Genomic DNA, 21,793 nt, shown 5'->3' with positions numbered 1-21,793 from the left:
TCAGTTAAAATGGCTTATAGCCAAAAGACAGGTAATAACAAATGCTGGTGAGGATGTGGAGAACAGGGAACCCTCATACACTGTTGGTGGGAATATAAATTGGTACAGTACTATGGAGAACAATTTGGAGTTTTCTAAAAATACTAAAAATAGAGCTACCATATGATCTGGCAATCCTGTTATAAGGTATATACCCAAAAGAATGAGAATCAGTATACTGAAAAAATACTTGCACTCTCATGCTTATTGTACCATTTTTCACAATAGCCAATATTTGAAAGCAATCTACATGTCCATCAACAGATGAATATATAAAGAAAATGTGCTAAATATACACAATGGAGCACTATTCGGCCATAAAAAGATTGAGATTCTGTCCTTTGCAATAACTTAGATGGAACTGGACATTATTATGTTAAGTGAAATAAGCCAGGCAGAGAAAGACAAAATTCTTATGTTCTCACTTACTTGTAGGAGCTAAAAATTAAAATAATTGAACTCATGGAGATAGAGAGTAAAACAATGGTTACCACAGGCCAGAAAGAATAGTGCAGTGGGAAAGTCAATGGTTACAAAAATAAAGCTAGATAAAATGAGTAAGATCTAGTATTGGATGTCACAACATGGTAACTACAGTCTTCAATAATTTCTTGTACATTTTAAAAGAACTAAAAGATTATAATTGGATTGTTTGTAACACAAAGAAAATATAAATGCTTAAATGATTCATATCCCATTTACCCTGCTGTGATTATTAGGCAGTGTTTGCTTGTATCAAAATATCTCATGTTCTGCAGAAATATATTCACCTACTAAGTACACACAAACATAAAAAAATTTAAAAAATAAAATAAAAATAACAGTAAATAAAAAATGGGACAAGGACCTGAAGAGACATTTCTCAAATGAAGAAATATAAATGGCCAACTTGCATATGGAAAAAATGTTCTAAATCACTAGTCCGCAGAGAAGTGCAAATTAAAACCACAATGACATATGACCTCGCATTTTTTAGAATGCCTTTTATCAAAAAGGTAAAAGAATTGTTGACAAGGATGTGGAGAAAAAAGAACCCCTGCACACTTTTGGTGGAGATGTAAATTAGTACAGCCGTTATGGAAATCAGTATGGAGTTTCCTCAATAAATTAAAAATAAAACTACTTCATGATCCAGAAGTATATCCAAAGGAAATGAAATCAGTATTTCAAAAGGATGTCTGTACTCCCATGTTCATTGCAGCATTATTCATAATAGCCAAGACATGGAATCAACCTAAGTATCTATTGATGAATAAATGAAGAATATATTATATATATTAGAATGTATTTTATACTTATATACACACACACACACACACAGTGGAATACTCTTCCGTCTTAAAAAGAGGGAAATTTTATCTTTTGCAATAACATGGATCAACCTAGATAACATTAGGTAAAGTGAAATAAGGCAGGCACAGAAAGATAAATACTGCATTATCTTATTTGTATGTGGAATCCAAAAGCGTTGAATGCATATAGGTAGTGAGTAGAATAATGGTTACCTGAGACTTGGCGTGGTTACTGGGACTGGGTGTTGGGGGAAGTTTTTTCAAAGGATACAAAATTTCAACTAGAATAAGTTTAAGAGATCTATTATATAAGGTGGTTAATATAGCTTTAATGTTTTGAAAATTGTTAAAACAGTAGATTTTCAGTGTTCTCACCAAAAAAATAAGTAGGAGATATATATATATACATATATATATATATATCTCCTACTTATTTATATATATATATATCCTACTTATTTATATATATATATATATGCATGCTCAATTGAGCCATTCCACCATGTACACATAGTTCAAGAGTTCATGTTGTATACTATAAATATATTCAATTTTTATTTGTCAATGAAAAAATAAAAACTTCATAAATTTATGTGCTGCTATGGAGGTAAAGGTCTTAGAAAATTTTAAAAAAAGAGATTGGGTAAAATTTTCTTGCTCTAGCTGCAAGAGCATGGCTTGAGGTGTAAAGAGTTGGGAGAAGTACTCTCAATTAGTGAAGAGAAAATGTGAGGTAACTAATGTTTATTTCTATCTTTTACTAAATACTTTAAACAAGGATACACTTCCAATTACATAACAGCTAAACTTGTTATTTACATAATAAATTTTTAAAAACTTGTAAAAATTTACATTATTACATAATAGCTAAATAGATTATAGCTAAATTTTTTGTACCAAAATGTGTTTTATAATTCACCTTTTGAGGAACTTTATTCTTATCTATATCCAGGATACACTGTGAGGTATCCTCAAAAATAAGTTTTTAAAAATTATTGTTATTATTATTTGAGACAGAGTCTCGCTCTGTGGCTCAGGCTGGAGTGCCGTGGTCGGATCTCGGCTCACTGCAACCTCCGTCTCCCAGGTTCAAGTGATTCTCCTGCCTCAGCCTCCCGAGTAGCTGAGACTACAGGTGCCCGCCACCTCGCCTGGCTAATTTTTGTATTTTTAGTAGAGACAGGGTTTCTCCATATTGGCCAGACTGGTCTCAAGCTCCTGACTTTGTGATCCACCTGCCTCGGCCTCCCAAAGTGCTGAGATTACAGGCTTGAGACATGGTGCTTGGCCTAAAAAATTTTTTTAAAAAACTGCAGCTAATTTAACATCCTTACTCTTTATTCTCATTATATTTTCCTCTTTCTCTATCACAATGTATTACATATATTGACACAATGTTAAAGTTTTTTTCTTCTCCTTTCTTAGTGCCTTTTTGTAAAGACAAATTGAAGTTGGAGAGAGAGTAGGACTCTTCTTAGATAACAGTATTACAATATTCACACAACTTAGGTTTAAATACATTTTATTACACATAAACTTATGTTTGTATTTTTGATTAATTTTAAAATGTGGTAAAAAGTAAGAAAAATCACTGATAATCTTTACATATTCAAGATATTTAAGATTGAAAATATTTAGAAGAATAAATTTTGTTTTCAAAGAGATTAAATAAGCCTAAAATAATATATTTTACAGAATTTTTGAGGAATTATATTTATATTTGTAAAAGATTTTAATAGTAAGCTATAGTTAGATAATATATTTCTACAGTAAAGCCACTTTCAAAGAATATCTCAGAGACTCTGGCATAATTTAAATAGTAACTAAAAGGGCTATGTATTACTTTTCTATGGCTGCTCTAACAATTTATCACAATCTCGGTGACTTAAACAATGCACATTTTTTCTCCTACAGTTTTGAAGATTGGAAGTCTGAAATCAGCTTCACTGGAGGGAAATCAAAATGTAGGCAGAACCACACTTTCCCTGGAGGGTTTAGGGGATAAAAGACTTTGCCTTTGCAGCTTCTAGAGCTGCATTCCTTGCATTCCTTAGCTAGTGACTCCTTCCTTTGTCTTCAAGCCAGCAAAATAACATCTTGCCTCACTGGTAACACACTGTCTTCTGCCTCAAATCTGCCTCTTCCTTCTTCTTATAAGGACACTTATAATTTCATTCAGGGCCCACCCAGATAATTCGGAATAATCTCACCAACTCAAGATCCTTTAATTAATCACATCTGCAAGGTCTCAGTTACCTTATAAGGTAACATGCACGGATTCCGGGGATTAGGACCTGGATATCTTTGGAAGCCATTATTTGTCCTACCACAAGCTAAAATCAATTTCCGAAACTCATGTAAAATCTGTTGAAGGCACAGCACATCTTTGAATATAAATGGTTATTTTAATAGTCTTATAAAATTTTCTTTAAACACCAATAATTGCAATCTGCCTATTTTTCATGTAGAAAAATATTTTTTTCTCCTAAAATTTGCATTTGAATGATACTTTTTTTTTTTGAGAGGGAGGGGCAAGTCTTACTCTGTCACCCCAGCTGGAGATCAGTGGCTCCACCTTGGCTCCCTGCAACTTCCGCCTACTGGGTTCAAGTGATTCTCCTGCCTCAGACTCCCACATAGCTGGGATTACAGGCACGTGCCACCACACCCAGCTAATTTTTGTATTTTTAGTAGAGATGGGGTTTCACTCTGTTGGCCAGGCTGGTCTTGAACTCCTGACTTCAGGTAATTCACCAGCTCAGCCTCCAAAGTGCTGGGATTACAGGTGTGAGCCACCACGCCCAGCCTGAAAGATACTTTTATACATGTTAAAATCCACAGCTAATTACTCTGTGACTATTTAATATTAAATTGTGACTACCAATTTTAAAAACAAGATAGAAAAAGTTGAAATCATGCATCACATACAAGAAATGAATCCTTACTCTCACAGCCCTTCCACAACTGATGTCAGACTCTTACGTTAGTTTCTTTTTTCTTCCCCTTGATAATTTTCTCTAATCTCCTTTACTATTTAAATTTTCTCAAAACCCGCTTCACTCTAATGCCATTATTCCTGTAGATGTTTGTCCTCTGACTACCTCCCCATTATTACTTCCTTTCCTATTTTTTTCATACCTTGCTTTATCCTCGTGGAAAACATGTAAATCATTTCAACAAACACTCATTGGGCCCTAACTTTATGCAACTGCCTATCCTAGGGACTTCTTCGGCATAGTAAGGAATAAGAAATAGCCCTTAAAAAGCTCATGCTATCTCAGAAAGGGAATAAGACAGGTGGAGTCAAAGACTAGAGCAAGCTCTATATAATGCAGGCAAACTCTGGAAGATGTATGATCCTACTGGGAGGATTATGCTTAATTTCAATGTTCATAATCAAATAATTTGTCAGGAGTGGGAATGGAGAGAAATAAAACACAGTAACACCAAGCGTCACTATTCTTTGCATGAACCCTGCCCACCGTCTGCTCATCAATATGCTTCTGCCTACAGAAGAAAAGTTAGCACTTTTGTAGAAGAATATGAGCTCTTTCAAATTATCAGACTCAGAAAGGCATTAAAGTAAGGCAATAGTCACGTCCTACTCCCCCCTTTTGAGCCATTTATTCATCTATTAAAAGTGCTCAGTAGCTATGAAGTAGCTATGAATTAACCTAATAATGTGGCACTGGACACTATATCCCATACCCTATAGCTTAACAATGTATAGCCAATCACTAATCAATGTTATTTTTGTAAACCAATGAGAATTCCTGACAAACAACTTTGTATCAGCCAACTCCCTGTGCCTCTTCTTTGCCTTTAGAAATCTGCTTGTAACAAAGGCCCAATGGAGCTCCTATCCTAGATTACTTGGCTCTGAGTTTTCCCAGCAGCTGCCCTTACTTTGTCTGAAATAAAGTCTTTCAATCATAGTTTGTCCTTCACTCTCCTTCTTTTAGGGTGACATATCTGGTGCTGTGAGCAGGATTCAGAGCAACACACCCCTGACCATCTGACATTCCTCCTTGACTCAGCATTTGGTCAGCTCTGAACCTCTTGATTTATTTTGACTCTTTGAGAAATTATTGAATGTGAAGTGTTGAGGCCTGCTGACATCTGGTCCTTCCCACTTTTTGGTTGAAGGTCTAGACTGTGCTTGAGGTGTTTTTTTCCAAACCTCACTTTCCAAACCTCAAAACTGAGGTTTTCCATCTTTACCCTAAAGGTAAGATATTTGGGTTACAAGCAAAACAAAAACAAAACTGACTCTGCTGCCTCTGACTCCCCATGGGGCCCTCTCCCCCAGAAGAATATCTTTATGAACTCCCTTTTCTGCTCTTCCACTAGGATATAATATGAGGGACTGGTCCCCTATATGTTGAGTACCCTGCTGCCACCAAGCAGTTAGAAACAGTCTAGGATACACAAGAAAGCTATTCATGACTCTTGGGTGACATCTAGAGGAGTGATGTTCATAAGAAGTATACTTGAAACACAAAACATATTCATGACCTTGGTGACTTTTGAAAAACTCCTAAATTATGGGAAATCAAGCTTCAAACTCTGAACACTCTTTTAAGAAACAACTGCCATTGGAAACACGTTTTCCATTTCAACTCTAACTGCTCCTTCTTCTCCTACCCCTGCATCTTCATATTCTCCTTTATCTGAACCTTCCTGTCTTGCTTTACTTCTTCTAGCACCAGTACCTGAGGGAACTTTCCATGTCTCTGATCCCCTCCCTGAAACTTCCATTCTGGCAGCCTTTTTCAAGGTGTGATGTACAGGAAGAGGTGGGTCTAATACTCCTTGGGCAAAAACTGAATTTAAGAGTGTTATCAAAGGCTTCCCTGACCTGTTCCAAGATTCTATATGGTTTGCGAAAGAATTTGATCTGACTCTTTGAACTTATGAGCCTGGATATTCTCACCTATATCAATTAATCCACATGCTGGTGTCAGAAGGCAAGGCCATTGGGTGGTTAAAAAAGGCAAACTGAAATAATCCTTTAGAGGATTTTCAAAAACAGACTGAAGCAGACCATGAAGGGGTCTGCATTTTGTCCAAGTCTCTCCATGATGCCATTCCCCAGGTCTTTCTTTTAAAAAAATGTATATTGGAAGGGAGTTGAGCAACGTACTCAAAAGGCCAGATGAATCTGTAGATATTTGGAATGGTAATGAGATAAGCTTTAAACAATATTCCAAAACGGTTGACACTAGCCTCCAAGATTACCAGAACAATTTTCTCATAAACTCTACTTTCTTCAATTGCTTAAATGAGGACTTGGTTACCTTAGCTAAAAGACACCAGCTTCTTAACTGGGTGAATATACAAACCCATGAATTAGTAAGCTTTCAGACCAAAATGATTCAGAAAAAAGATAGAACTAATGCTTCAAAGATTATTAATTTTCACCTCAACAACTGGCTATTTAAACCAGGCCTTTTAAGAAAAGACAAATGCCTCTTTCTAATGATAAAAGAGGTGTCTGCTTCTATTTCAAAAAGCCCGGCCATTTCCGGAAAGGATTGTAGAAAACTTAAATAATAGCAGGAACAACAAAAGCACAGGATGCCATAAGATGAACAGGGTTGCTCTGAGGATCAAAATGGGATTTTCCCATTAGGAGAAGTGGAAATGTTCATAAATGGAGAACAGACATGCACACTCATAGTCACTTTAGGTCTTCAACCCTACACTCCTTAAATTGTCCCCTTCTTCAGAGTAATAAACTATACAAATAGTAGGGGTATCTAATCAACCTGTGACTGTATTTAAGTCCAAACCCTTAGAATTTCATGAAGGCTCATTGAGTAACCTTCATTCCTTTCTGCATGGTCCCTTGGCTCCTATACACCTCTCAGGCAGAGATTTTTTGGAACTTCGCAATACATACATTTCCCTCTCTCAGAAAGGTGAAATGTTAAATTTAGAGTAGAAGGAGCTAATGGAACAATTACAGAAAGAGAATTAAACTACTGAGATTATAAAACTACAGATCTGACACATTTTTTCTAAACCAAGAATAGGAAATGGCACTAATAATTTATTGCAAGCTTTGCTGGACCACTTATGGTCCCAATCTTCCATTAACATTGAGATGTATTCAACTACTGGCTGGGCGCAGTGGCTCACGCCTGTAATCTCAGCACTTTGGGAGGCCGAGGAGGGTGGATCACGAGGTTGGGAGATCGAGACCATCCTGGCTAACACGGTGAAACCCCGTCGCTACTAAAAATACAAAAAATTAGCCGGGCGTGGTGGCGGGCGCCTGTAGTCCCAGCTACTCGGGAGGCTGAGGCAGGAGAATGGCATGAACCTGGGAGGCGGAGCTTGCAGTGAGCCAAGATTGTGCCACTGCACTCCAGCCTGGGCGAAAAAGTGAGACTCTGTCTCAAAAGAAAAGATATATTCAACTACCTCCATCAAAGTGAAAGTAAACCTGCTTAAGATTTACCCAATATCAGACAATACCCATTAGGGCCTGAAGCAATGGAAGGAACCAGACCTATAATAAGGTATAACTATTCCTTGTATCAGCCCATGTAACATTCTGACCCTTTCCATAGGAAGCTGAACAGGAAGGGCTGGCATTTTCTGTAAGATTTGAGAGCTATCAACAACGCTGTGGTCCCAAGACATCCGATGGTACAAAACCCCCATATTCTTTTGGCAGCAGTCCCTCCTGAAAGTGAGAAATTTACTGTGGCTGATTTATGCAGTTTTTTTTTTAAGCATTCCAGTAGAGCCAGAGAGTCAATATTTATTTGCCTTTACTTATGACAACTGCCAGTATTCCCAGACCATTATGCCCCAAGATTATACTGGGAGTCCTACCAATTCTTCTCAATTATTGAAATCTGACTTGGCTAATGTATATTTCTCAGAGGGATCTGTGCTTGTCCAATATGTGGATAATCTTTTCCTTTGTTCTCCAAATATGCAAACTTCTAAGGATGATAGCATAAATTTCTTACAATAATTGGCATCTAAGGGACATAAAGTTTCTAAAAAGCAACTCCAATTTTGCCAGATACAGGTAAAATACTTAGGATATTTTATTTCTAAGGAAGGGTTGTTCATAAACCCAGACAGGATTAAAGACATCCTACTTTTCTCTAAGCCCTCAACAAAGAAGCAAGTTTGAGGATTTCTGGGATTGGCTAGATACTGTTAAAATTAAATACATATTTTTTCTTTAATAGCTCACCCTTTATATACCCTCCTGGAAATGGATCAACCTGATCTTTGTGTCTGGTCTTCAGAGAGACTAAAAGCCACATAAGTCATCAATGAATGTCTTATAACAAGCAACTGTCTTAGGTCATCCTATTGACAGCTTTTTCTTTCCCCTGTTCATTCATGAAGACAAGGGAGATGCTCTGGGAGTACTAACTCAGAAACATGGGGATTATAATGCACCTGGTGGATATTACAGCCGGCAACCTGATGCAGTTGCTAGGATGCCACCTTGCCTAAGAGCAATCTCTGCTACTGCCACCCTCTTTAGATATGGGGTCCTCTTTCACCATGTACTTAACTCATTCAGCGGAAACTCTTATGAACTTCTTTCATGTCCAACATTACTCTGTTAATAGAATTGTTTCTTATGCAGGTTTTCTTCTGCCCTCACCTAAGGTTACTATTTCCTGTTGTTATAGTATTAACCCAGCCACTCTTTTGCTTTTTCCTACTGACAAGACACCACACTACTTTATCACCCTGACCAACCAAATTCTTACACTTCAACAGGACCTACAAGAAACAGTTACAAATAAAGCTGATGTAATTTGGTTCACCGATAATTCTTATTTGAAAGATAAATCTGGAACTTACAGGGATGTTTATGCCATTGTGTCTCTAACTGGGATTATAGAGAATAATCCTCTTCCAAATGGGGGAGAATAATCCTCTTCCAGATTATTAAATCAGCTCAGCAGGCAGAATTGACTGCCCCAACTCATGCTTGTCAATTGGTTAACATTTATACTGACCCCAGATATGCACTTGAAGTAGCCCATGATTGTGGAATGCTTTGGAAGCAACGTGGATATCTGATTTCATCAAGTCAACCCATCAAAAATGGTCAACAAGTCTCCAACCTCTTGGAAGCAATCCCCAAACCAAAATCATTGGCCATCACCAAAATCTCTGGTTATTCGACATTAGAAACTCCAGAGAGCAAGCACAACCATTTCACTAACACTTTAGGTAAGCATGCAGCCCTGAAGGTTATATCAGGCATGTCTTGAAATGACCTTACAAACTTACTACCCATTTACAATTTTACAAGCACAAATGGGAGCTCCTAAGAAGGAGATAGAGCTCTGGAAAGATAAAGAAGGCAAGTTGTCCCCAGAAATGGGCTTATGTTATGGACTTGATGATAGACTGATCTTTCCCTTAAGGCTTCAATTACATGTCTTATAGTATGTTCTTGAGCTCACTCATTGAAATCTAGACAAAATGATAGCACGAGGAAAAAAATATTAAAAACTATCTCCTACTATTGCACAAACAATGTATTCTCACTGTACTGTTTGTCCCAAACATAATCCTGCAAATCCCCTTCATGGGTCACAGGGGCATTTTCCTTCACCTTTGGATCCTTTGAGATATTGTAACTGGACTTTATCCAGCTGCCTCTATCTCAGGGTTACCAGTGTATTCTGGTATTAATTTGCGTTTCTGTCATTGGGGGTTGAAACATTTCCATGCTGACAAGTCATGGCCAAAGTAATAGGTAAAGTGTTATTAGAAAAGGGTTTTTTTTTTTTTTCCCCCATAGGTAGTTCAATCTGAGCTCCATGGCGACTGAGGAACACACTTCACTAGTCAGGTAATTTTATCCATTTGTAACATTTGGCCTATATTCCATCATTTCTGTTGTGCCCATCACCCCCAATCCTCTGAACTGGTGAAATGAACAAATGATACTAAAAAGCTCAATGCAAAGCTAACAGAAATTTTTAACTTTCTCTAGCCAACATCTCTCCCATTAGTTCTGCTCAACCTACAATCCACCCCACTCATAAAACATCAACTCTCTCTCTTTGAAGTAACAACAAGAAGGCCTATGTGGCTAGATAAAAGAGCTTATGAACCTGTACTTCTTAAAGGTGATATCCTCCATTATTGCCAAGGTCTCACAAAACTTCTTACCATGAATTCCAAATTAATAAAGGATTCCTTTCACAATGAGCTCCAGGGAGATAAAGATATCAGAGACCACGGCCTACAACCTGGAGATTTCATTAACTGAAAACAACATCAAATAAAAGATTCCCTGCAACCCCACTGGAAGGGATCATATCACGTATTGACCAATCCTTGTGCTGCCAAAGTTAAGAGTGTTGACTCAAGGATTCATGTTTCTCATTTTATAAAAGCGGCTCTACCAGAGTGGGCATTTTCTATCACCAGACATGCTCAATTAAAGCTGACCTGCAATCTTCCTGAGCAGCACCGCAAGTAACTGGCATTTGTTGTAGTCTGCTTCTGCTTAAGATACTGGTTCAGGCCTGTATAACCAGTTCCTCATGATTCCAATGATTACTGTGCCTGAAATTTTCATCTCCTTTTTCTGTTGACTGGAATATTATGTTTTTAGGCTGCCTTCATATTGTAAGAATCCTCTCTTGGTGGTTTTGGTAAAATAATCATCATATATATGTGTACATATATATATATATACACACACACACACATATATATACACACACACATATACACATTTATACACACACACACACACACACACATATATATATACATTCTCTTAAGATATAGCATACTAGTCTTATTGTTAATATATGTACTTTAGCAACATGCCCATGATCAAGCTTCAGTTTTTACTGTCCCTAATTAATTGAATTACAGCATGGAGAAATAGTTCTCTGGTCCAAATCTCACAAACTGCTATTACATTTGGAAATCTAACAAGATGCTGGGTTTGCCACCCTAAACCATAAACAACTTTTAACTACAGTGACCCATTGCTACATTCTGTCCTAAATGCCACCAGTATTTCTAATTGTACTCATAACCCAATTCAGGGGTCACATAAAGCAAAACCAAATAGGTCTGTCTGATTCATTCTAACCTGCCATGTTTCAATTTAACCCATCAGAATCTCACAGTCAAAACAACCGCTGCCTCACTCTGAAATGACAGTGGTAAAAACCATGATGCTGCTAGAATGTTAAAAGAAAAACAATCCCTCCTGCTATCAGGATCCAGTCTTTTCTCTTGATCTAACGTTTCTGACCCATGGTTTAAAAATGTCCCAAAACTGATATATTGAAATTATAGTACACTCACCTCTACTCCACTAGGATTTACTTTTTTCTGTGAAGGAGATCACAGACATTTACTTTTGTCTGTGAAGGAGATTTTATATCCATGGATATAAAAATGTCTAAGGGCATAGAATGAGGAATGGTAGTGTCTTTTAAAATATTTGGAGATATATATATATATATATATATATATGGCTCAGAAGAAATCCAATATTGGACTAGTTCCTTCAAACTTTTCTCTAAGCATGACTAATGATCTATTTGAGATAAAGATTCTGTTTGAGGGAAACCTGTTAATTATCTGACTGACCATCAAGAAGATAGTTCCATGCATGCTTTTGGGAGAATGTTTTTGCCTTGGCAGGTTGTTGCTTCCCATTAACACATGATTAGAAGTCTTTCTACAACCTTAGGAAAGATTGCTAATGAAACTGCTACTTCTTCAGCAAATCAAAAAAACCTACTAATTCACTAGCTAAGGTTGTACTAGAAAATCACATTGCTTTATATATTAGCTGAACAGGGATGTATATGTGTGGTGGCAAATATTCTTTGTTGTATATACATAAACACTTCCTATGAAGTAGAAATCATCTATGGAAAATTAGAAAAGAAGCCACTTAACTATAGCAAATCTCTAAAGAAGAACCAGGATTTAATTTTCTTCCTGATGGTTTTAGTTTGCTCCGTGAGGAAATAGTTTCCCTTTTTCTATTTGGCATATAAATTTTCTTGCTGATTATAATTCTTATGTACATTACATTTTTACCATTCAAATTATTAATGTTATGTATTTCTCATTTCTTTTCATTTTCTGAGAAAACTACATTCATGGTTCTCCAAAGAATAGAGATTATTCAGCAAGTGACACCAGCTGTAGATCAGTGACTTGACAGGTCTCATTTTTTGCCACTCTGTGATACCATCCCAATTTGGCTTTTGGGTGCTTTTCAAAATTCCTTGCTGAGATGTCTCCTTTCCTTCCCTCTACCTAGCATGGAATGAGATTACCAGCGAATGTGCTTTCCCAATGATGAGGGACATCTTCACATTGGGACTTTGAAAGAACTATCCAGGAATGAGCTTTTCCTGCAATGGGGGACATCTTGACACACAGATTTTGATCATCAATGTTTTCAAGAAGAAAGATTTTTTATCAAAAAAGGGAAATGAGTAAAGAAAAGAACTTCTTTCTGAGGAATGTGAGCCCTTTCAAATTATCAGGCCCAGAAAGGCATTCAAATGAAATAACAATCACATCCTACTTCCCCCCATTTGGAGCTGTGTATTTATCTATAAAAACTGCAAACTCTTGCCACAAGTAGCTACAAATTAATCTAATAATGCTACACTGGACATGATATCCAACACTCTATACCATAAAAATATATAGCCAACCAATGTAATTTCTGTAAACCAGTGAAAATTCCTGACAAACAACTTTGTGACAGCCCACTGCCTGTCCTTCTTTGCCTTTAAAAACCTGCTTGGAACAAAGGCCAAATGGAGCTCATATCCAAGGTTACTTGGGTCTGAGTCTTCCAGGCAGTTTTCCTTACTTTGGCTCAGGTTAACTCTTTCAATCATATTTTGTGCTTCAGCCTCTTCTTTTGGGATTGACACCAGGCAGATGTATCTGAGACACAGAAACAATGTCTCATAGAATCTCATATCTCTGAAGGTTTGTTCCATTTTTTACTTATTTCAGTAAAATTTTCAGAAAGTTTTTGGAGGAAATAATTGACGAGTTTCACTGGAAAACAATGCTTTCCCCAGAGAGCACAAAATAACATCCAGCAACATCTGGCAGTTTTGGCTATACCTCAGTGAGCTTTGCTTTGGCATGGCCTGAAGGAAAAACAAATAAAAAGCATTGCTGAGACAACTGCTTAAGGTCAGAGCATTCCAAATGGCAGAGGAAGCCATGATCTGGCCTCTGTGGAATGATGTATGATGGGAAGAGTGATGTGTGTGAGCTCAAGGTGGACTGTCAGTATAATGGCATAGATACACTATCAAGCAAAGTGTGCCAAAGATCCATTCCAATAAAAGCATTCACTATTGCCTCAGTACATCTCAATGCAAACATCCATGCCTCTTTGTATCAGTAGCAGAGGCAGAATTTCCTTTCTATTTTTCCCACTTTTGTTTAAGACACAGTAATTCCATGTCTTTAGGCCTGAATTTGATTCCTTCCTCTTCTTCAACTCTCATATCCAATAAAGTATATTGGAAATCTCTGATTTAAAATACTTTGACTTGTGCTCCCTCTCTTGTGGCCAAAATTCCACTGAGATTGCCTAATAACTGTGCTGATGTTAACACTGAAGCCCAAATAACTCCTTACTCTATCAGTTGCAATCACTGACAAGCCTGTCTGCAACTACAGTGACTCAGCTAACTACTATAGAAATGGGAGAGCAAGAGATCAGGGAAGAAGACATTGTCTTGGAAATTGCCTCTCTCCAATATGTGTATATGTATAAAATTGCAAATAACAATTCAAGTAGAAATCCCTAATTTTGAATTCAGTCCAGACATTCTTGAACAATGAATCGCTCCAAGGCATTGTCATTCCCAATTTCACTGGATTCATATTTAAGTACCCTCAGTTGATATAGCTCATACAGAATATTTATCTGAAAGAAACGTAAGCAGCTTTTTTACACTAATTGATTTTATGTATTTAATAATCATCTGTAAATGAATATAGATGTTTTATTTAATTTTCATTTCTTTTTATTATCAATTTTGATATTTCATTGTATTAAATGGGTTTCTGGGAATTTTATGTCAAAATATTACTTTGTACTTCGGGAAATAAGCATCTGAATTAAGGACTGACTTGAAATCATTGTCAAAGAAATAACTGAGGCTTAAATTAGGAGACGTCTCTAGTGTAAAGAAGCCTGGAATGAGCCAGATCTGGATTCCAGTTCCTTTTGTGAAGCTAAAAAACTGTGTGATCCTGGCCATGTCCCTTAACAGTTTTGGGCCTCAATTTTTCTAAGCATAAAATGAGCATTTCGACAGTATTATTTTTAAAGTTCAGGTGGAGTTTTTCTCTTTTCTACATTCCTCAGTACTTATTTATTACATGCATTAGCATTCAATTTATTGCTGTCTCTAAGTGCTTAAACTTCCTAACTAGAATATAAATTCCCTGAGGCAGAAGATCTGTACTTCCAGAACACCCTTAGTGTTTAGCAGTATTGGACATATAGTATGTATGGTATACAATCACCCAAGATAAGTGAAATTTAACTGGGTTGGCTTAACTACACAGCTACTGCTTCTCTAGTTTTGTCCTCAGCTCTGCACTGTAAAAAAAAAACACCTTTTTGTGTTTTAGTTCAAGCTATTGTGATCAAACCCCAAATGTATTCATGTATACCCTATCCACAAAGCTAATTTACAAACTGGAATCTCAATTTATCCTTTTAACATGACCATTGTAAGTTCCAAGGGAACATTTTTTGCTAATTACAGCATACAACGGGATGCTTCCTAAAAACGGTTGGCACAACAGAATACCTGAATATCAGAGAGCAGCACTAAGCAATAGGGGTTGCTAGAGCAACAGGAAAGAACTTAACAAAAATTATTTTGCTGAGAGAAGGTAGTTATCAGAGAACATATAAAAATTATTTTTCCTCTATGGAAATCAAAGAAATGTAAGATGAAAAAAGAATAGTATATCCTGTTTTAGCTGGTTTTGCTAAGTATAGATCAAGACATACATAGCAGAATTCAGTAGAACTTAGACTCTTTGACAGTTGAGAACAACAATGAATTTGACAATGTTTTCTAGACCAAGTATATATTTTTGTACTGATGAAGAAATTTTCTAAATCATATTATGCAATAATTTAAAAACAACTGCCCTGATTATTTGCAAACATAGTCATATTCACCTCGGCACATGCCCGTTTGAGGGATATTCCCTAATTTAAAAAGAGAAAGAAGCCAAACAAATGTAATTTGAATTGACTATAAAAATACCTAGAGAGAAACAGCAGTTACATTAATATTAATTCTAAATTTAAAACAAACTAAACATTCAATCCAGATTTCATTAGTGGTGAGTGGCTTTTAATCTGAGTATTACTTTTGGGTATCTATATCATAAATGTCTTCAGGAACATTTAATCAATGCCTCAATTTCAAAAAGATCAAGCTTCTATTTTTTATGAAAAAATGCATTACAAAACAGTTTACTATATTAGCAGTTAATAGAAAATTTGGTATAGCTGCCAATAGCTTGAAAGACTTTAAAGATAAAACTAAGGGGACAAGGAGCCTTTTAAAAACAGTATCAACCATTCTGGACAGTCAAGAAGAAAAGGTAGTGTTTCTTATGCATGCAAGACAAAGGTAAGAAAACAACCTTTTCAAAACAGCACGACCTTACCTGGGAGCAAAGGAAAGCGTATAGTATTAGATAGGAACTTTTGCTCATGCTAACACTTTTCAGTCGGTATCTGTGGGGGCACAGAAGCTTTCTTCTTCCATTTGCCTGTCTCTACAGTCTCTTTCCAATACAACTCATTTTCTAGCAAATTTCAGCTGAATTTTCTTCCATACCTGAAATAATTAAAGACACTGATATTGTAACTTAATATATGGTAACTAAAGACATGGATATTGACATTGGCAAATCCTGCAATGATTCTGCTCTAAGTTGATTTAAGCAATAAATCGTGGCTCCCATAATGACCTTCATTACTCCATCATGTTATTTTATAAGATCCATGTAACTCAGAAGGATGGAACGAAGAGAAGAAAGGATAGGAAAAAATACATTGCAATACTAGGTATTTTTGCTTTGTTCGCCATTAGCCTTGGTGCTGTCACTAGGCTTTAATTAAGAGTAATAAGGGAAACGTTCTTAAGTCTGCATTACTCTCACTTAGTAAGAGTGCTTACAATAATAACCTAAAAAGTTTACTCTGTAAAAGATGTTATGCTACTACATTGGTCTCTTCTCAACAATATTTTCTTTCTGCCTCATGAAATACTACCAAGGATGTATGGTCAAATTTCACCTTGTTTAATGGGAATCTTCCTCATATCATCTGATTCCTTTATAAATCCTCTTTAAGGTGCATATGCTTCCATTATATATCAGGAAATAGCTGCCAATTCTAGCTCAAAGGAATCTATTTAGAGTTATGTGAAAACAAAATGTATGAAGATTAAGTTTCCTCTGTATTAAATCTTGAGTGAACAAAAGCAAATATACTCTATTTTGCTAACACTCGCCATCCCTAAGTTCCAGACTCCCAAAGAAGAGATAGAGAATTTTAGAAGGAAACACACCATCACACACTTTTAATCCTAAATGTTGGCACAGTAGGTGGAGAACAAGGAGAATGTGAATCCAGAACCTCTAGCCCCCGGGTCATCTGTTTCCCTGCATGAGAGGGCAAGGCCCCCCCCCAGCTGGAGTACAGCAGCCACACACCACTGCAATCAGGACACAAGGCTCTGTTAAAGTGACTGCCCCAATTTTAACTGAAGCACAGCGGCAGCTTACATTTTATCATTTAGGAAGAGATGTGGATCCAGGGAAGCAGGGAGCCAATCATTTTTACATATTTTCGGTGCTCATGCTAACAGTAAATTCAAGTATTTTAAAACATCCCTATTTTACCTACAGGCAAGCATGCCTAACATCTGCTGTTACTGGGTAATCTCAAAAAAAAGCTTCTTAGCAAAAATTGGCATTCTATATGTATATTTAACTCTTACCAATACACAATTAAATATACATTTTAAACATTTCATTAACAATTACAATGATCAGGCCTTCTAAAATGACCTCAAGAAATCAGTCACAGGGGAAAACAAAACAACGGTTTTAGACAGGAGCAAACTATCCTTTTTAAGAGATGATGTTTCCTAGTGCCCAGAGAGACAGTAAACAATGTTTTCTATAAAATATCAAACTCTTACAATGTCAACTGCAAGTATTTTCTGATAACTCAGGGATATATTGCTTATTCCTATAAATCAACCAATAAAATATTTTTATTCAATTTACTGAGCCTGAGATATGATATATGGAGACTGTGCCAATACAATGTCAGGGACAGTTGGAGCCTCAGACAGAAAGTGAACTAACCACAGGAGGATCCAGTTGCCTTACTGAAAGCAGGATGTCTTCAACATCTCCTTCAGCTGCCCTGGAAAGACAAATTAGAGCAGGGAGAAAATGTAGGGAGCCCAAGTTTAAAACATTTTATGTCTTATAACTTCAGTCAGTGACATTTGCATAAGGTAAGAAAATATAGTCAAATTTTCTATGCTTCTAAACAATAAAACCTCATTAATTCAGAGTCTAGTAGGAAATCAGCTTGGGAATAATTAATTAGAATTTACCTTTTCTATTCTGAAAGTGTACACAGAGGATTGTATAAAATTGAGTTCCTTGGGCTCTAGGTTTGATTTCACTGTGTTATATTGAGAAAGTCTTAGGAAAAGAGGAAGTCAAATTGTCCCTGTTTGCAGAAGATATGATTGTATATCAAGAAAACGGCATCATAAGTTGGATTCCTAGGTATTTTACTCTCTTTGAAGCAATTGTGAATGTTAGTTCACTCACGATTTGGCTCTCTGTTTGTCTGTGATTGGTGTATAAGAATGCTTGTGATTTTTGCACATTGATTTTGTATTCTGAGACTTTGCTGAAATTGCTTATCAGCTTAAGGAGATTTTGGACTGAGATGATGGGATTTTCTGTGTCCTGCCCCCAGAGGTGGAGCCTACAGAGTCAGGCAAGCCTCCTTGAGCTATGGTGGGCTTCACCCAGCAGCTTCCTGGCTGCTTTGTTTACCTAAGCAAGCCTGGGCAATGGCGGGCGCCCCTCCCCCAGCCTCCCTGCCACCTTGCAGTTTGATCTCAGACTGCTGTGCTAGCAATCAGCAAGACTCCATGGGCATAGGACCCTCCGAGGCAGGAGCGGGACACAGTCTCCTGGTGTGCCGTTTTCCAAGCCCGTTGGAAAAGCCATTACATAATGGTAAAGGGATCAGTTCAACAATAAGAACTAACTGTCTTAAATATATATGCACCCAATACAGGAGCACCCAGATTCATAAAGCAAGTCCTTAGAGATCTACAAAGAGGCTTAGATTCCCACACAACAATAATGGGAGATTTTAACATCCCACTGTCAACATTAGACAGATCAACGAGACAGAAAGTTAACAAGGATATCCAGGAATTCAACTCAGCTCTGCACCAAGTGGACCTAATAGACATCTACAGAACTCTCCACCCCAAATCAACAGAATATACATTTTTTTCAGCACCACAGCACACCTATTCCAAAATTGACCACATAGTTGGAAGTAAAGCACTCCTCAGCAAATGTAAAAGAACAGAAATTATAACAAACTGTCTCTCAGACCACAGTGCAATCAAACTAGAACTCAGGATTAACAAACTTACTCAAAACTGCTCAACTACATGGAAACTGAACAATCTGCTCCTGAATAACTACTGAGTACATAATAAAATGAAGGCAGAAATAAAGATGTTCTTTGAAACCAATGAGAACAAAGACACAACATACCAGAATCTCTGGGACACATTTAAAGCAGTGTGTAGAGGGAAAATTATAGCACTAAATGCCCACAAGAGAAAGCAGGAAAGATTGAAAACTGACACCCTAACATCACAATTAAAAGAACTAGAAAAGCAAGAGCAAACACATTCAAAAGCTAGCAGAAGGCTAGAAATAACTAAAATCCGAGCAGAACTGAAGGAAATAGAGACACAAAAAACCCTTCAAAAAATTAATGAATCCAGGAGCTGGTTTTTTGAAAAGATCAACAAAATTGATAGACTGCTAGCAAGACTAATAAAGAAGAAAAGAGAGAAGAATCAAATAGACGCAATAAAAAATGATAAAGGGTATCACCACCGATCCCACAGAAATACAATCTACCATCAGAGAATACTACAAACACTTCTACGCAAACAAACTAGAAAATCTAGAAGAAATGGATTAATTCCAGGACACATACACCCTCCCAAGACTAAACCAGGAAGAAGTTGAACCTCTAAATAGACCAATAACAGGCTCTGAAATTGTGGCAATAATCAATAGCTCACCAACCAAAAAAAGTCCAGGACCAGATGGATTCACAGCCAAATTCTACCAGAGGTACAAGGAGGAGCTGGTACCATTCTGTCTGAAACTATTCCAATCAATAGAAAAAGAGGGAATCCTCCGTAAGACATTTTATGAGGCCAGCATCATCCTGACAACAAAGCCTGGCAGAGACAAAACCAAAAAAGAGAATTTCAGACCAATATCCTTGATGAACATCAATGGGAAAATCCTCAATAAAATACTGGCAAACGGAATCTAGCAGCACATCAAAAAGCTTATCCACCATGATCAAGAGGGCTTCATCCCTAGGATGCAAGGCTGGTTCAACATATGCAAATCAATAAATGTAATCCAGCATATAAACAGAACCAAAGACAAAAACCACATGATTATCTCAATAGATGCAGAAAAGGCCTTTGACAAAATTCAAAAACCCTTCATGCTAAAAACTCTCAATAAATTAGATATTCATGGGACATATCTCAAAATAATAAGAGCTATCTGTGACAAACCCACAGCCAATATCATACTGAATGGGCAAAAACTGGAAGCATTCCCTTTGAAAACTGGCACAAGACAGAGACGTCCTCTCTCACCACTCCTATTCAACATAGTGCTGGAAGTTCTGGCCAGGGCAATCAGGCAGGAGAAGGAAATAAAGGGTATTCAATTAGGAAAAGAGGAAGTCAAATTGTCCCTGTTTGCAGATGACATGATTGTATACCTAGAAAACCCCATTGTCTCAGCCCAAAATCTCCTTAAGCTGATAAGCAACTTCAGCAAAGTCTCAGGATACAAAATCAATGTACAAAAATCACAAGCATTCTTATACACCAATCACAAACAAACAGAGAGCCAAATCATGAGTGAACTCCCATTCACAATTGCTTCAAAGAGAATAAAATACCTAGGAATCCAACTTACAAGGGACATGAAAGACCTCCACAAGGAGAACTACAAACCACTGCTCAATGAAATAAAAGAGGATACAAACAAATGGAAGAACATTCCATGCTCATGGGTTGCAAGAATCAATATCGTGAAAATGGCCATACTGCCCAAGGTAATTTATAGATTCAATGCCATCCCCATCAAACTACCAATGACTTTCTTCACAGAATTGGAAAAAAACTACTTTAAAGTTCATATGGAACCAAAAAAGAGCCCGCATCGCCAAGTCAATCCTAAGCCAAAAGAACAAAGCTGGAGGCATCACGCTACCTGACTTCAAATTATACTACAAGGCTACAGTAACCAAAACAGCATGGTACTGGTACCACAACAGAGACACAGATCAATGGAAAAGAACAGAGCCCTCAGAAATAATGCTGCATATCTACAACTATCTGATCTTTGACAAACCTGACAAAAACAAGCAATGGGAAAAGGATTCCCTATTTAATAAATGGTGCTGGGAAAACTGGCTAGCCATATGTAGAAAGCTGAATCTGGATAGCTTCCTTAAACCTCATACAAAAATTAATTCAAGATGGATTAAATACTTAAATATTAGACCTAAAGCCCTAAAAACCCTAGAAGAAAACCTAGGCAATACCATTCAGGACATAGGCATGGGCAAGGACTTCATGTCTAAAACACCAAAAGCAATGGCAACAAAAGCCAAAATTGACAAATGGGATCTAATTAAATTAAAGAGCTTCTGCACAGCAAAAGAAACTACCATCAGAGTGAACAGGCAACCTACAAAATGGGAGAAAATTTTTGCAACCTACTCATCTGACAAAGGGCTAATATCCAGAATCTACAATGAACTCAAACAAATTTACAAGAAAAAAACAACCCCATCAAAAAGTGGGCAAAGGATATGAACAGACACTTCTCAAAATAAGACATTTATGCAGCCAAAAAACACATGAAAAAATGCTCATCATCACTGGCCATCAGAGAAATGCAAAGCAAAACCACAGTGAGATACCATCTCACACCAGTTAGAATGGCCATCATTAAAAAGTCAGGAAACAACAGGTGCTGGAGAGGATGTGGAGAAATAGGAACACTTTTACACTGTTGGTGGGACT

At 37.0% G+C, this 21,793-nt stretch overlaps 1 long non-coding RNA gene across 2 annotated transcripts in view; it reads right to left on the bottom strand.

Moving 5' to 3' along the window:
• The window catches only part of LOC105738511, a 108,689-nt gene that overhangs the window by 55,476 nt on the left and 31,420 nt on the right, over positions 1–21,793 (bottom strand). Inside the window, exons 2-3 of one of the 2 annotated variants that reach the window (XR_004028711.1) lie at positions 17,760–17,820; positions 16,047–16,219 (exon numbers count right to left, since the gene is read on the bottom strand). This is a non-coding gene — a long non-coding RNA (uncharacterized LOC105738511). The remainder of the gene's footprint in view (positions 1–16,046; positions 16,220–17,759; positions 17,821–21,793) is intronic. The other variant, XR_001114324.2, reaches the window with a different exon arrangement.

The sequence above is a fragment of the Nomascus leucogenys genome, chromosome X (genome assembly GCF_006542625.1).
Source record: "Nomascus leucogenys isolate Asia chromosome X, Asia_NLE_v1, whole genome shotgun sequence".
NCBI classification, from domain to species: domain Eukaryota; kingdom Metazoa; phylum Chordata; class Mammalia; order Primates; family Hylobatidae; genus Nomascus; species Nomascus leucogenys.
Note: the sequence above shows the minus strand (reverse complement) of the source record. Positions and strands in the feature narration are given on the sequence as shown.